The following is a 14,341-nucleotide window of genomic DNA, read 5'->3' as shown; positions in this document are numbered from 1 at the left end:
TTTATATGTGTGTCAAGACCACTAACAATCCAGTTGCTGATCAAATTCCAATCTTCACCTCATGTCATTCTTTCCCTGTTATGTTTTGACTACACAAAACTTCTATTTTTCTTACCTCCATGTTCTCATACATGCTATTCCCTGAGTGGTACTTACAAAGAACTTTCTTCCTTCCTCTCTCTTCTCATCTAATCTCAATATCATAATTTAAGTTAAATGTAATATTTGATTTACTCAGAGACACCCTTTACTCATGAATGTAATTGCATAACCTATTCTGCTCTGTATTCATTATGCTGAGTAATTCGTTTAAAATGTAACAATTTATATTAATCTGTGTGATTTTTTTGTACAATGTTGGCCTGTCACTAGATCATAAACTTTACCAGAAAAATCAACCCTGTCACTGGGCATGGTGGCTCAGCCTGTAATCCCAGAACTCTGGGAGGCCGAGGTGGGAGGATCATCTGAGGTCAGGAGCTCAAGGCCAACCTTGCCAACACAGTGAAACTCCCCATCTCCACTAAAAGATACAAAAAGCAGCTGAGTGTGGTGGCATGTGTCTGTAGTCCCAGCTACTCAGGAGTCTGAGGAGGGAGAATCACTTGAATCCAGAAGGTGGATGCTGCAGTGAGCCAAGATCGCACCATTGCATTCCAGCTTGGGGAACAGAGTGAGATTCTGTCTCAAAAAGAAAAAAAAAAAAAAAGGCAGAAGAAAAACAAAGAAAAGAAAGAAAAATCAACTGTACTTGCTAACCATTAAATTTCCACTCAATAGTATAATATCTGGCTCAGACGAGGTGTTTGGAAAACATTCATGGAATTAATATGCTTCCAATTTATATTATTTAGAAAGGAATCTAACATAAATCTTAATTATAGACTCTCAACTAGTTTTGACAAAGATACTAATAACAAAGGTGACAAACAGAGTTTACTTCTATAAAGACTGAATAATAAATTTAAAAAGTCATGAGCATGGCAGCGAAAGCAAATCCTTAAACCATATCATTATCCACTCAATACTATCAAAAATGACTGATGTTTATCAGTTCTGTGTCTGTTGGTACTATAAATACAGAAATATTTTCATACTTTCCCTACTTTAAAACTAGTATTTTTATTTTTTTGTCAGCCTAGAAAATACACACACAATTATATCCAAAAGGAAAGTTGATGTGGCAACAATTGGTGAGCATATACTATATGATGGACATTATATTAAATGCTGGAAGACTTCAAATAGATATCTTATATGAATGTCTGTGAGCTAGATTGTGAAAAATAAGCAGTACTTGTTTTCAAGAAACAAAAAGGGATAAAGGGATAAGTCTGTTACAGGGAGAGCAAATATAGGATATTAGAAAATTCATGAAAAATATCATTCAGTTATTTGGTATGTTTAAGATTAAACATACAAAACATACATATGAGTGCAGTTGAGGGAAATAATACTAAAAATACAGTTTGGAATCAATTTGTGGAAGGTTGGAAATGTCTCTAAATGGCATGTCAAAACTAGTATTTATAGCATAGATAGTATATGAAAATCAAAGATTTTTGCACTTTGCAGCAAAATAAAATTATCAGGTTTCATTTTGTAAACAACTATACTGACAGTAAATAGTGAACTGAGAAGCACAATATTGGAAAGAGGAAAACTAGATAGAAGACGTTTGTATTACAAAAAGCAAAATATAATGAGTGCCTTGACTTGTTATAGGCATGTAGAAAACCCCAAATACTTGAGGGTATGTACATGTTATTTTCTGTGGCTCCATCACAGTTTTTTCCTGGGGACAGATTATAATTTACATGTATCTTTGTAATTTGAGGGTCACGACAGTTTCTGAAACATAGGTAGTTTCAATAAACGTGTTAAATAAATAAATAATAAAGAATATTCAAAGGCTATCTACAAGTCAGTTTGGGAACCAATAAAAGTGAATAAATAAATCTGACTGAACAGGGTCACAAAATTGTTAATACATGTGAGTCTTAAAATATAAAGTCACTACTAGAGATGAAAGTAATCCAGAGAACAGCATCAGTAGACATGAAGAGAGATGTATGTACAGGACTGGTGCATAATAGAGACTGTATATCTAGACCAGTGCTGGGAAGAAAGGGGAAATAATTAGGTGAGGATAATGCTGTAAGAAACAATCTCAAAGGACTGAGGCAAAATGAGTAATGACACATAGGTTGTAAATATTCCCTTTAAAGTTAGGAAAAGAGAAAGATGTTTACTATTATCTATTATAGTCAACATTGTATTAGAGTTTACAGACAGCTCAATAAGCAAAAAAGAAGCTTAAGAAGAAAAGAGTAAAAGAAGAAAGAAGACATTCATGGTGTACATATCATGTGACTGTTTACATAGGAATTCCAAAATAATCTAAAAACAAATATGTAGAAATAAAAGGAGAGCTTAGCAAGGTGGCTGAATACGTTTATATACATAAAATATTATTTTATTTTATACACACAAACATATAAATTATCTCAGCAAGAGACAATAAAAAACCACATTTTTAAAAAGACACTATTTACAAATGCTACAACACCTATAAATTATAAATTCTCTAGGGATAAATAAAATAAATATGCTTGGGAACTTTATGTAAGAAATTATTAAAAAGACATTTAAAAAGACAAATGCTTGTGGATAAGAAGATAATATCCAACAAATACAAATTCTCTTCAGATTGATACAGAAGTATGATTTCATTCCAAATAAAACTCCAAAAGTTATGATAAACATGTTTGTGTAAATTGGTTTAATCTGAAATTTAGGTGATGTACCAACTTACTTCCAAAAACAAAGAATAAAAAAGGGGGATTTTTATCTGCCAGAATAAAATAAAATCATATTATAATGCTATATTAATTAATTTGTGCTGTATTTGTATAATGAACAATAAATTTCCAAAAGGAATTAAAAATAAAACCCAGATACAGATCCATGTACAAATGAAATATTGATATGTTCCAGATGTAGCTTCACAGATCACATAAGAGGGGATACTGTACTACAAATGCGGTGAAGGAGAATGATTACGTAGATAGGGAAAAATGAATGCACATACAGAATCTGAATTAAAACTGAAATCATAAACTAAATGTTTAAATTTTTAGAAAAACATGAATACATTTAATTTGTTATTACAGGAAGCATTTTTAAATGGGGTACCAAAAGTGCTAAAAGTGTAATAATAGATGGCAAATATGCTACCATTAAAATTGGCAAACCTCTGTTCATCAAAACACACTTTAAATAAAGTGAGAAATACAATTATGCATCACTTAATGATGGAGATACATTTTGAGAAATACATCGTTAGACAATTTTGCCATTGTGCAAACATCATACTGTGTACTTCACAACCATCTACACCATGAGAACAAACCTAAATAAAATAGCCTACTACACACCAAAGCTACGTGGTATAGTCATTATAATTTTATGGGACCATTGGCGGATATGCAGTTAGTTGTTGACTAAAATACTGTTATGCAGTCCATGAGTTGTACATAGGTAACATGTGAAGGAGAAATTTGCAGCAAGTAAAATAAAATAACAGATTAGAAAATATCAATAGTATATAGACTTCTAGTAATTAAGAAAAATAAGTCAATAAGAAACTGGGTAAAATTCTTGAATAAACTTTTCACAAAATCTGAAACATATGTTGCTTACATTAGAAAATATCATTAGCATTAGTCACAAGCAAAAGGAAAATCAAGACCACAATAGCATCTGCACATATTTGATAAACAAAAACCTTTTTAAAAAATCTGACAAGAACACAGTTTGAAGAAGGAATGTATTATCACATTCTGTTATATTTTTATTATTTTTATTATTTATTTATTTATTTATTTGAGAGGAGTCTCACTCTGTCACCCAGGCTGGAGTGCAGTGGCGCGATCTCGGCTCACTGCAAGCTCTGCCTCCCAGATTCACGCCATTCTCCTGCTTCAACCTCCCAAGTAGCTGGGATCACAGGCGCCCGACACCACGCCCGGCTATTTTTTTGTATTTTTAGTAGAGACAGGGTTTCACCGTGTTAGCCAGGATGGTCTCGATCTCCTGACCTCGTGATCTGCCCGCCTCGGCCTCCGAAAGTGCTGGGATTATAGGCGTGAGCCACCGCGCCCGGCCATATTTTGATTGTTAAAGTGCTGATTGGTACAGGAGCTTTGGCAGTGTTGAGCATTAACATAAACCAAGGCTGGGATACATATGTATATAGATAACATTTTAACTCAAGAATATCAGAAGACTTAACAACAGTATATGTACTAGTAGAGTTTATAACTTAAAACATTCTTAAATACTTACTAACTGGAGAACAGATAAATAATTTATATTAGGTTCACATCTATTAATAGATATTTTGCAGCAGTGTAAAACAATGAACAAGAGTTATCAGAAGAAAACATAAACAACTCTTAGTAACATAATTTTAAGTTTAAACCAGATGTTTCCAAAGACAGAGTATCATACTTGTTCTCTCCTTGTCTCTTTGTCTCTGCAGATTCTTATTTCCACTGTGTTTCTCCAGGAAGTAAATAGAAGAAGGTGGAATAAAATGAAACTACTGAAAAGCTTGGGAATGGTGAAGACATGAAGTGAAAATGAGAGTAAAAGACATTTCTGTGGAAATGAAGAAGTAAAAAAGATAAAACAGGAGCTTTTGTTCAGAGACAGTAATTTCAGAGTTTGATAACCGAAGGTGAGAGCATATTCCTTATGGCACCGAAAGCAAAGATTTGGCTAGATATGGGGGTTACTAAAATGGGTTTGGTGCGAAGGAGTCTCAGGATAGTTATTGGGTCACTATTGTGGATTACAATGTTGTTGGTGGTGGTGGTGATGGTGGTCGTAGTTTGCTTTAAAAAATTGTTATTGGGCCAACCACAGTGGTTCATGCCTGTAATCCCAGCGCTTTGGGACGCTGAGACAGGAGGATCACTTGAGGCCAGTTCAAGACCATCCTTACCAACATCTAATCTCATCTCTAAAAAATAACAATAATAATAAAATAACTGTTATTTTCTATGAATCTTATTTCATAGTCTAAGAGCTTCTTTGAAAATTTATAAATATATGCTATGACTGTATCTATTCAGTGGCCTAAGCAGTGGGAACTGGACTGTAGTATATTTCACCATCTGAGCACTCCAGTCTTCAGTGGCAAATTATCAAAAAATCATATAGGTTATCTGCACACCTTTACACCAATATGCAATACTGGTTGAACAGTATAAAATGTAGCATGTAGAGTGGCGTATTCATCCTAAAACCACTCCTGAACATAGCCTCAACAGCAGGAACCTGCGTTTCCTTTTCAATCTCTTGTAGACCTCTATCTAAGTACAGATATGATCTCTATATAAGTAGACCATATTTGACCCGCTGAGTGAGCTTCCTTATTGTGCAGTATGGCAACTTCCAAATAATATACGGATCTGTGTTACTTAAAGCAAAGGTGGGAAGACTAAGCTAAGAACCCTCTTTGCCTAGATTTGGTTGGTTAATGTTCTAGAAGTGAAGTGCAAGTACCAACTTCAGTACAAGATTCTAGCCAGTGTTTTAGGAGGATATGGCACTGACTTCAGCTTGACTCCATTTTCAGCAATGGCCCACGCAGCCAGCAGATGCTTTTCCCAGATATTCTTCTTACTTACAATGTAAATGTCATTTCATTTCTTCTGGAAGTCAGGATTAGTGTAACTTAATCACATTCCCAGAGCAAGGAAGTTAAGAATATCTTCATTTTTCCATCCATAGGGCATTAAGGGTTGCAGACAATTTTCTATCGATCACTCTCTGGGTAGCATGGAAAAATGTTAACATTTTAAAATGTCAGTCTTATTTCTCTATCTCCTGTACAAGCCTTCCCTTCTTACCCAATAATTAATGTTTAGAGCGGGTCAGTGCTTTCTTCTAGACCCTCATTTCTTCTTACAAGGTATTCTTTACCGAGACAATCTTGTTTACATTCTCTACATCAATTAATATCTCTACGCTGCTGACTTTGATATACATGTATTTTTACCAGACTCTAATCATGCATTTTGATCAATTTCCTACAAAATATTTTTGTTTAGATTTTCAGAGATGTCTCTAAAAGCTAAATGCATCCTCTTCCATTCAAATCAAAAATATTATTAAATTTTATTCTATTTCCTATTTCAGTTGATAATATCAAGTGAGAAAGCCATAAATCTGGTAAAGATTTGCATAGTGTAGTTAGCATCACTAGTTTTCAAGAAATCAGTTTTTCTCACTTCCAGGATAGAATTCCCTACAGTGCTTGTGAACCCCTTAAAGTAGATGAAGACCATGTGACTAGGTCCTGCCAAATAGCCCTGAGGGTGACCAAGAAGGAGACTTACTGATGAGATGAGGGAATTGAAAGATTGAAGCAGCCTGGATTTTGAATTTTCACAGATGACAATAGCTATAGAGAGACATTCAAAACCCACAGCAGAATTTTCATGAATGAGAAATAAGTTTTCATTTTGATAAGCCATTGCAACGTCATTGTAGTTTGTTACTATGACCAAATATATTGGTTAAGAATATCAGAGTCATTCTGGCTGGTTTTGAAAACTGTAATACTTTAAGAAATTAATTTAAATTCTCCTGTCAGTAGCTTCCTTATTTATATAATGGTGATAATCTCAGTTCTTGCCTCATAGGGTTGATCAGAAAGTGGGAGGGAGTAATTTATGCAAAGAACTCATTATAAGTTACAGAACAAAAATTTAGCCATCTTTGTATTTATTATTTAATTCACCATGAAATGTGAATTTTGTCAACTAATTAGTTTTCTTTAATGTTTCTATTTATCCTCACTACTACCAGTTGAATCTAATCTAAACTAATGTCTTACCTGAACTTACTGATATAGTTTGCTAAAATATCTTCCATTATCCACTCTGGTACCTTTTAAACCATTCTCCAATTTCCTGCCTGAGTGGTCTTTACAAAATGCAGATATTATCCAACAATCTCCCTTCTGCTTAAGAGATTTAAACAGTTTCCCATTGCTTTCTGGATAAGGATTAGATCACTAAGGTCATCTGTATGACCTTGCTAACATCTGGTCCCTAGCTATATTTTAAATGCATCTCCTATTACATGGGGTCATGCTATTGTGTTCTATCGACACTGTCTTTCAGCTCCTCAAGAACATGCTATACTTCCTCCTATCACAGAACTTTTATGTAAACATTGTTAGAATCTGGGAAACTCTTTTGTTGAGAACTTGCTTCTCATCACTTATAGCTCAATACAAACAATCACTTCTTCAGAGAAGGCTACTCCATTTCTGTAGCCAAAATAAGGTTCCTTTATTATAAACTCTCGTACAGCAATACACCTTTACTTACATTACCTGTGGAAAAAGACTCAAATGCACTTTCCTGTAAACTTTTAGGAAAGGGCTAAATATTTGACCCTTGACTCTGTTCCAAAGTCAATTGTTACAGCACAATTTATTTCTACCTTGCAAGAACAGCAAGAAACTGTTTTTTAAAGCACTGTTGAAATATTTTATTGTGCCTATGTAAGCACAAAGGAAAACATTAAATACAAACAGGACTAGTACAGGTCAGGAAAGAGTTTAGGTAAAGTTATGCTGTCATATTCTGCATATAATGGGAAATTACCAAACTGAGTAATGGGAGGTCAATAATGTACTAATAGCATAGTTTATGTCTCCATATCTGGAAGAATCCTACCCTTTGCCAAGGTTTAAAGTCAATAGAAGTTAGATACTCCAGAGAGAAAAACAAGAATCTATAATGTATTGTAGTATACAGCTAGATACTTCTCTGTGTGTCCTTTATAAAGACGAACAAGATTTTCACATTTTCAGCTATTAAATGGTACTGCTTGAGTTCTACTTTTTTGTTTTTTGTTTTTAAGACAGTCTTACTCTGTCCCCCATGCTAGAGTGCAGTGGCACGATCTCGGCTCACTGCAACCTCCGCCTCCCATGTTCGAGCCATTCTCCTGTCTCAGCCTTCCAAATAGCTGGGATTACAGGCACGTACCAGCACGCTGGGCTAATTTTTGTATTTTTAGTGGAGACGGAGTTTTGCCCTGTTGGTCAGGCTTGTCTCAAACTACTGACCTTAAGTGATCTGCCCACCTTGGCCTCCCAAAGTGCTGGGATTACAGGCATGAGGCCCAGCACCCAATGGAGAACTTCTTATGACAGCACATTTCAGTTTAGATTTATGTATTTAGCAGCTTATTTAATAAAGCTCAGCCTCCTCTTCTAGCGTGTGAACTGTGAGCGCCAGTGCCATGTCTATTTTTAATCATCATTTTATACCCAGTATCTAACACCAAATCTGGTTTATAATGTATGTCTGCTGATTTTATTTAACACAAATGAAGGCATACATAATTGATGGTGGCAGGGCACAGGCCAATGATAATCATGGTTTTTAAAGAAAAAAAATCTTGAAAATCAGAATAATAGTTAATATAAGGTACATATTTATTGATAACTAAATGAAAGATTCTGCAGAGCAAAGAGATTGCCGACTTCTTTCTCTTTATCACGTTTTAAGACAAATGGCATCATAAGGGAAAATCTAGGCTTCCCTTAGGGAAAGAGGTATAGGAAATATAAAGGAAAAAAAAACAAGATATGAGTAAATCTGAGAAGAAGAGAATGGTTGACATAGACAGCACAGTAAATGAACAAAGTAGGGAGGGGTGTCAACAGAATAAGATAGAGTTTGACTAGTGGAGTGAGAGACCAGAAAATACCAAGAAGGACAGAGACGGCAATTTGTTTTGTCATGTCTGTTTACACTGCTTCTTTAATAATATAACCCCTGACTTTTAGCTGGCACAATACTGTCTAAATTAAAGTCCACATTATGCAACCTACCCTCCAGCTAGGTGTGGGTGTATGACTGATTTCTGACTAGAAGAATGTGAACCTTGTGGAGATTGTCTTCACAAGGAAAGGGCAATACTCAGTTTTTCTTTTTTTACTTCCTCTTGTGGAAATGTGGATACAATGTTTGGAGCCACAGCAACTATCTGAAGTCTATTAATGGCCTTAGAGGCTGAGACAAAAGATAAATGTTAAGAAATTCCTTAAAACATTATAGAAGAACATAAGTGTATTGTGTTTTTCAGTAAGAGCCCTTAAAAAAGGCTCTTATTCTAGCTAAGAGTGAAATATTGAATACATGGATCTAATGTTGCTCCCTACTCAACTATGACAGTTACAGTAGAAAGTGCATAAAATCTCAAGAACAAGAAGAATAAGGAGAAAATTTCCATCAAATTTTAGAAGTAGAAAACACATGAACAAATTATAGTTAAATAAGCATACTTGAAAGAGTTGAATCCCAAATGGGCAGTGGAAAAAGCTGAGAACTAAGAACCAACCAGTTACACCACAAGAATCCTCAAAAGGCAGAGGAACCAGCTGTACAAAGTACATTAATAACTAGCAGTATAAGAGGGAACATTAAAATAAGGCAGATGTATTAAGTGTAGTTTTCAAAGCCTTTAACATGGATTTTGATCAAGATTAGTAAAATTTAGGAGAGATTTTTCAATGTGTTAATGATACCAGATTAGACATGAAATTTTGCAAGTTAACCTTAAGATTAACTGTATTGCTCATTCAGAATGCTATACTTCTTGCAAGTATAATATTATATAAATTTTTAGTTGAAATGTAAGAAAACAATAATCCTTTGTAAAGAAGAAGGCATATATTTGTTTAATATCTCTTTTAAATTAACCTCACAATAAATGTGAAAGCAAGATATAGTGTAACGTAATGCATTAAAAAGGAGTCTTAAAATCTTACAGTTCAACATGGTTCACTAAGAAAGTATTCCTTATCTACATTGTAACACATGTTTCTTTAGCTTTAGAAAATAGAAATTGGAGAATGTTGAATCAGACCTCAGCCCTTAGGGTATAAATTACACTGGCTTCCAAATTTGCCATCATTTGACAGATACTAAAATAGAAATATTCCCAGTCTCAAAAATGTTCTTGAACTTCGTTTTGTGATTTAAAAATAAAATTCAAATATTTATTTTATTCTGAAATTATTCCCTTTATATAGAGAATTAGAAACTTATTTGGTGAGAAGAAAATATTGTCAATACTTATTATATCATATTCTTTTCAATTACAAAAACAAGATCTGCTCTGTCTTCACTCTATTTGAATCGGAGTAGTTCTAGTTTTTATTTGCTTCCTACATCGGTTGTCTGCATAATATTTTGTTTAAAGAGAGGGCTGTTATTCCAGTTAACAGTGAAGTATTGGCTATATTAATCTAATGTTGCTCCCTACTCAACTATGACAATTACAGTAGAAAGATTTTTTAAATACACGAAACCTCAAGAACAATGAGATAAGAAAGGAGAAAATTTCAACAACATTTCAGAAGCAGAAAAACACACCAACAAATTTTGGTTACCTAAGTAGACTTGAAAGAGTTGTATCTGTATGTTCAGCTCCCCTGTTCTTTGTTCTTCATTTTAAAGTTTAACTTTCTTGTTCTGTTTGTCTCCTTGCCCATAGTTTCAGTAAACAACCCCCTCCTAGCCTCTATCGTCTGCTCTGTCCTGTGTCACTGCTGGTCACCTGCTCTGACCTGAGTCATCCTGAGTCACCTGTTCTGTAACCGTCCTTCCCACCAAACTACTCACCCCACCACTCTGGCTCCTACCCTTGTTCTCTTTAAAATAGCCAGTCGGAATTAGCTTTGACTGTGCATTCCAATCCTAGCCAATAGGGGAACAATACAACAGTAGGGGCTACTTGTGTCGGGAATAAGAACCCTTTCCCCTCCCTTGCTTAGCTGTGCTTTCACCATTGCTCCATCCACGAGGTACACCTTTCTATAGAAGTGAACTTGCCTTGCTGAGACAAAGAAAGAAAGAAAGAAAGAAAGAAAGAAAGAAAGAAAGAAAGAAAGAAAGAAAGAAAGAAAGAAAGAAAGAAAGAAAGAAAGAAAGAAAGAAAGAGAAAGAGAGAGAGAGGAAGGAAGGCAGGAAGGCAGGAAGGCAGGAAGGCAGGAAGGCAGGAAGGCAGGCAGGCAGGCAGGCAGGCAGGAAGGAAGGAAGGAAGGAAGGAAGGAAGGAAGGAAGGAAGGAAGGAAGGAAAGAAGGAAGTCAATCCCAAATGGAAAGTGGAAAAAGCTGAGACCCAACCAGTTACACCAGAGATTTCTCAAAAGGCAGAGGAACCAGCTGTACAAAGTACATTAATAACTAGTAGTATAAGAGGGGACATAAAATAAGGCAGATCTATTAAGTGTAGCTTAATAATAGTGGATCCTGTATTATATGCTTCTTCATTCCTAGGAATTTGCCCACTGCCAATCCAGTACATCTCTAGAGGAGAACACCAGATTCAGTTGAAAGACTGAGTCTTATATTTACAATAGCTTCATTAAATGACCACAGTCATTCTGAATGCAGAACGCAGAGACCCTAAACTCTCTTAATTGATGTTTAGTAGAATACTGGCAGCCGGAGCCTTAATCTTTAGCCAGCAAAGTAAAAGACACTTCTGGGGGAATCAAACAGGCCCAAAAGAAAAGATCCAAAGATAGGGACATTTGGAAGGATTCCTCAGCAAATAGGCCACCTGGATTAATCTATGGTAATGCTCGAGTTAGATAAGTATTCTTCCCCATCCTGCTGTAGAGGGCTATAGAGTTTCTGAATCAAATTTTATTTTTTTCTTTCTTTATCATAAGTAGGTTGCTAAAATTAACAAACATCTGAAGAAAACACCTAATATGAAAGACAGAAATCTAACTGAGCAAAAAGAATAATGTGACTGAAAGGAAACATGTTTTCCAGAAGAAGGGAATGTCAAAAGATTACTAGTAATGTCTTCAAAGATGTAACATATATCACAGCCATAAAACAATAACTCATAGAATTTTAAACAGTTGGGCAGAAATGAAAAACTCAGCACAATATTTGCAAGATAACAATGAAAAAAATGAGAAAGAGGAGAGCAAAAATAAATTTAGACTCAAACGTTCAGAAATTCCAATGTTAAAAGAAATCGAGCTGTTTAGAGTGAACAGAGAAAGCAAGAGGGAAAATCATCAAATAAATAGTGCAGAAAGTTTTCCTAGAACTGAAATTTTAAAAATCAGCATGAACCCAGCACAATGGATGAAAGTAGATACATGGCTATGATCTGGATAGTTCAGGATGCTAAAGATAAAGAGAAGATCATACAAAATTAAGAAAGAGTTAATATTTTAAAAATTACATACAAAGAATCATGGATCTAACTTCAGGTTTTTTTGCAGTAGACTGATAATAAAAAACCAACAGTAGAATGCCTTCACATTTATCCAGGAAAAATATTTTTTCAACTTAGAATTCTATACTTAGCAAAACTAATAATTATTTATGAGAGTATAATGAAAACATTTTCAGACACTAACTATCTCAAAAAAAAAAAATGGACCTCAGGCACCCCTCCTTTAGAAGACACCAAAAATAGAGAGTAAATGAAGGAAAGGGAGAACACATGTTAGAGACATCAGGAGACTCACCATGAAGAGAGAAAAAGGGAATCACCAGAAGGTGAGAGCTGGGGTGAATCTTACGTTAATAATTGTGCTGCAGACACAGAGTCCTGCCCATCAGTCCATAATGAAATAGTGTGACTCAAATTAAAGATACACTGAGGACTGTCATAACCAAAGTCCTCACTGCCATTGTACTATCTTTTAAATCCAAAGACAAATTTTGCCAGCTTAGGCTGGCCCATATTATTATTCACACTTTGCTTGGTCACAAACTGGTGAAGTTCTTCTTGTACCTTTAATACCCTGTTCTCAAAAATGACTGGGTACTCTTTTCTCTCTAGGGAAGTATTCTGCTTAAATTTATACCTGAAAGTTAGAAATAAGTCAAAATAAGCCTATAATCTGAATATATGGAACAGCCACAACCCACTTCTTCTGAACAAGTACTTTGGGACCACATTACAGTCAGGTGCCATGATTCTGTTGCACATATGTGTTGTATATATTCTTCTATATGTTATATTTTATAATAAACAGGGATTTAAAAGTATTGTGGTGCTAAAAATTCTTTGAAATCATTAGTGCTTTATACATATACCCATTCTATAATAGCAATAAAGACATCGTATTTTAAAAATATAACTTAGTTGCAAAATATTTAAAACATTGCAATCAATAAAATATTATTATCCCTTTTACATATTTCTAAAATAGTATATGTCCTCTTAGTATTCCTTAGTGGTTAGGGTTATTCAGCTATAAATATTTGAATATATCTCTTTGGTGTTCTCAGAGTGGTTCACATTATTTAGGTGTGTTAAATGGGCATATAAATCCTTAATATTTTCATCCTGATTAGGGCTAATTGTGGCATATGTGCCTCTATTGATGACCGAGAGTCTCAGGCTACGTTGCTGATTTGAACAAGTGTTCACTTCTTCTCCTTCTTGCAATTTCAGTGTACTTCAGAGAATAATGCTTACTCAAATATACTACCTTCCCAGAGAAGAGATGCTCTTTCAAAGTTTACTTTAAAAGTAATTATAATTTATTGGAATTAATGTTAGTATCTCATATTGCATTAGCCCCACAGTAGAAACGTATCTGTTTTGGCAATAATGTAGATACCTTTTAGGACACTGATAAAAAGTAATACTATACATTGTTTATATATTCTATATTACTTGAAAACGTTGAGGGCAGCAGGTTTTTTACACTTTTCAAAGTTCACTAATTTAAGTGAATTAAATAAATGTCAAATTTTTGCAGAAATCTAAATAACTATTTCCTGATTAATTAAACATAATTAAAGTTGTCATTTCCTGCCTATCATTTAAGATTAGATAGTACAATAAGAAACAGATTTTTAAAAGTGCTTTAAAGTCAAATTAGAATCTAATTTATAAAAAGCTCAATATTATTTAAAATCTGAACATTTATATGAGGTATGTTATTTGAGGATATTTGCCACCAAACAAACCAATGCTGAGATTTTGAGCAGTGCTTTGTGCAATCTCTAAAATTATATTTTCAGATAATTATCATTGACATATGAATTTTAACTTAAAATGACCATGAGACTAGAAATTTAGAAAACACTTGGATATTTAATCTAATTTAGATATCAAGCACTTTGATTATTCAACTTTTGTGAGTTAAAAAAATTCTTCACTGAGCTTTTTCATTTTTTTCTCCCAGTGGTTCTGATTATAATTGTTTTGCTTAGCAAAATATATGTTACAATTTATCATTTAAAAAAGTTCCTATTGGTAT

The sequence above is a fragment of the Chlorocebus sabaeus genome, chromosome 13 (assembly GCF_047675955.1).
Source record: "Chlorocebus sabaeus isolate Y175 chromosome 13, mChlSab1.0.hap1, whole genome shotgun sequence".
NCBI lineage: Eukaryota > Metazoa > Chordata > Mammalia > Primates > Cercopithecidae > Chlorocebus > Chlorocebus sabaeus.
Note: the sequence above shows the minus strand (reverse complement) of the source record.